The sequence below is a fragment of the Panulirus ornatus genome, chromosome 9 (assembly GCF_036320965.1).
Source record: "Panulirus ornatus isolate Po-2019 chromosome 9, ASM3632096v1, whole genome shotgun sequence".
Lineage (NCBI taxonomy): Eukaryota > Metazoa > Arthropoda > Malacostraca > Decapoda > Palinuridae > Panulirus > Panulirus ornatus.
The window spans coordinates 57,267,210-57,270,922 of NC_092232.1; positions in this window are offsets into that span (position 1 = coordinate 57,267,210).

Here is a 3,713-nt window from a genome sequence, read left to right on the forward strand (position 1 = left end):
TATTAGGTACAGTAGGGTTGAGGGTCAAGTCAATTGGGAGGTGAGTTTGAATGGAGAAAAACTGGAGGAAGTAAAGTGTTTTAGATATCTGGGAGTGGATCTGGCAGCGGATGGAACCATGGAAGCGGAAGTGGATCATAGGATGGGGGAGGGGGCGAAAATTCTGGGAGCCTTGAAGAATGTGTGGAAGTCGAGAACATTATCTCGGAAAGCCAAAATGGGTATGTTTGAAGGAATAGTGCTTCCAACAATGTTGTATGGTTGCGAGGCGTGGGCTATGGATAGAGTGGTGCGCAGGAGGATGGATGTGCTGGAAATGAGATGTTTGAGGACAATGTGTGGTGTGAGGTGTTTTGATCGAGTAAGTAACGTAAGGGTAAGAGAGATGTGTGGAAATAAAAAGAGCGTGGTTGAGAGAGCAGAAGAGGGTGTTTTGAAATGGTTTGGGCACATGGAGAGAATGAGTGAGGAAAGATTGACCAAGAGGATATATGTGTCGGAGGTGGAGGGAACGAGGAGAAGAGGGAGACCAAATTGGAGGTGGAAAGATGGAGTGAAAAAGATTTTGTGTGTTCTGGGCCTGAACATGCAGGAGGGTGAAAGGAGGGCAAGGAATAGAGTGAATTGGAGCGATGTGGTATGCCGGAGTTGACGTGCTGTCAGTGGATTGAATCAGGGCATGTGAAGCGTCTGGGGTAAACCATGGAAAGCTGTGTAGGTATGTATATTTGCGTGTGTGGACGTATGTATATACATGTGTATGGGGGTGGGTTGGGCCATTTCTTTCGTCTGTTTCCTTGCGCTACCTCGCAAACGCGGGAGACAGCGACAAAGCAAAAAAAAAAAAAAAGAACCATTATTTTCATTTTCTACAGTAGATTTGATGGAAGGTACTAAATTGTTAAGTAAGGGGAGAAATATTTGTAAATTTTCATTTGTTGGCCAAACACAAAGAACATCATCTACAAACCTAAACCAAATTGCATTAGAAGGTAAGATATCCTTTAGTAATTTTCTTTCAAAAAATTCCATATAAAGATTACTTAGTGCAGGTGAAAGAGGGTTACCCATTGCCATACCAAATTTTTGAGCAAAATAATCGCTTTTGAATTGAAATAAACAATCTTTTATACATAATTTTATCAGATCAATGAAAACAATCTTTGAAACAGGTAAGTGAATATCATCCAAGACATCAAATAAGTATTCTAAAAGGTCATCAACTGGAACTTTTGTGAAAAGTGAGGAAACATCGAAGCTGACTAGTTTGAAATCAAAATTAGCATTGATATTGTTTAGCTTGTTGACTAAATGTATATTGTTCATGATATTAGAATTCGACACCTTACCCACTAAATGGTTTGATAAAGAAACTAACCATTTTGACAATCTATATGTGATGGAGCCTACTGAACTCACTATAGGTCTTGCTGGAAAATTCTGTTTACGTGTTTTGATAAGTCCATACATATATGGGCATGAAGGGGACAAAGATGACAAACTTTTGATGAGAGAACCATTACCTTTCAACAGCACCTTCATTTCTTTATTGAAATGGGAATTAACTGCTTCTAAGGGATTTTTACTGAGTTCAGAATATGTTGTGTCATCATTTAAAAGAAAATTCAATTTAGATAAAAAGTTACTTTGCCTAAAATCACAACAGTTTTAGCCTTATCTGCTTTAGTAATATTTATATCCTTGTCTTCTTTTAAGGTGTTAATAGCTCTTATAAATCTTTTAGGGCAACTAGATTCCACTGGTTTTGACAAACTGGCATACACTAAATCTTACAGATATTAATTTCATCACCATTTAAATTACTGTATTTCTCTAAATTACAAAAAGACTATGTGACATCTAGAGAGATGGCTTCCCTGTTACAGCACACAAAACTTAATCCAGAGCCTAATGCACACAAGGAATCTTTATCTAGTTGTTTATCAGACAGGTTTATCACAAAAGAAGGGTTTGTGTTCTTAGTCCAGTCGCTGTTATTAATAAGATGGTCCAACTTACAATTTAGTGTCATTTTGTAGCCTATTGCTTTCATTCCTTAATCTATCATAGCAATAGTCCAACATCCGGTTCTTCCAATATGTCGGTATTGCCATTTGAAAGGCAAGTTTCTTCTCTCTTGTAATGCGAAAAGTCTCCTCCATTGCAAGTTTCTTTAATTCAATGTGTTTCTTTAAAATGACGTTTTGGAATTGGTGAAATGGTCGACCAGACAGCTGCAACAATCGTTGAGGTAGGACACATCTTGGCATCACTTATTCAAGGCATTTCCTCTCCAATATATACATATATATACATATATATATATATATATATATATATATATATATATATATATATATATATATATATATATATATATATATATATATATATATATATATATATATATCTGCTTGTGGCATGAGAAGAGTGGGAGGTGGGTTGATTAGAAAGGGTAGTGAGTGGTGGGATGAAGAAGTAAGAGTATTAGTGAAAGAGAAGAGAGAGGCATTTGGACGATTTTTGCAGGGAAAAAATGCAGATGAGTGGGAGACGTATAAAAGAAAGAGACAGGAGGTCAAGAGAAAGGTGCAAGAGGTGAAAAAAAGGGCAAATGAGAGTTGGGGTGAGAGAGTATCATTAAATTTTAGGGAGAATAAAAAGATGTTCTGGAAGGAGGTAAATAAAGTGCGTAAGACAAGGGAGCAAATGGGAACTTCAGTGAAGGGCGCAAATGGGGAGGTGATAACAAGTAGTGGTGATGTGAGAAGGAGATGGAGTGAGTATTTTGAAGGTTTGTTGAATGTGTTTGATGATAGAGTGGCAGATATAGGGTGTTTTGGTCGAGGTGGTGTGCAAAGTGAGAGGGTTAGGGAAAATGATTTGGTAAACAGAGAAGAGGTAGTAAAAGCTTTGCGGAAGATGAAAGCCGGCAAGGCAGCAGGTTTGGATGGTATTGCAGTGGAATTTATTAAAAAAGGGGGTGACTGTATTGTTGAGTGGTTGGTAAGGTTATTTAATGTATGTATGACTCATGGTGAGGTGCCTGAGGATTGGCGGAATGCGTGCATAGTGCCATTGTACAAAGGCAAAGGGGATAAGAGTGAGTGCTCAAATTACAGAGGTATAAGTTTGTTGAGTATTCCTGGTAAATTATATGGGAGGGTATTGATTGAGAGGGTGAAGGCATGTACAGAGCATCAGATTGGGGAAGAGCAGTGTGGTTTCAGAAGTGGTGGAGGATGTGTGGATCAGGTGTTTGCTTTGAAGAATGTATGTGAGAAATACTTAGAAAAGCAAATGGATTTGTATGTAGCATTTATGGATCTGGAGAAGGCATATGATAGAGTTGATAGAGATGCTCTGTGGAAGGTATTAAGAATATATGGTGTGGGAGGCAAGTTGTTAGAAGCAGTGAAAAGTTTTTAACGAGGATGTAAGGCATGTGTACGTGTAGGAAGAGAGGAAAGTGATTGGTTCTCAGTGAATGTAGGTTTGCGGCAGGGGTGTGTGATGTCTCCATGGTTGTTTAATTTGTTTATGGATGGGGTTGTTAGGGAGGTGAATGCAAGAGTTTTGGAAAGAGGGGCAAGTATGAAGTCTGTTGTGGATGAGAGAGCTTGGGAAGTGAGTCAGTTGTTGTTCGCTGATGATACAGCGCTGGTGGCTGATTCATGTGAGAAACTGCAGAAGCTGGTGACTGAGTTTGGTAA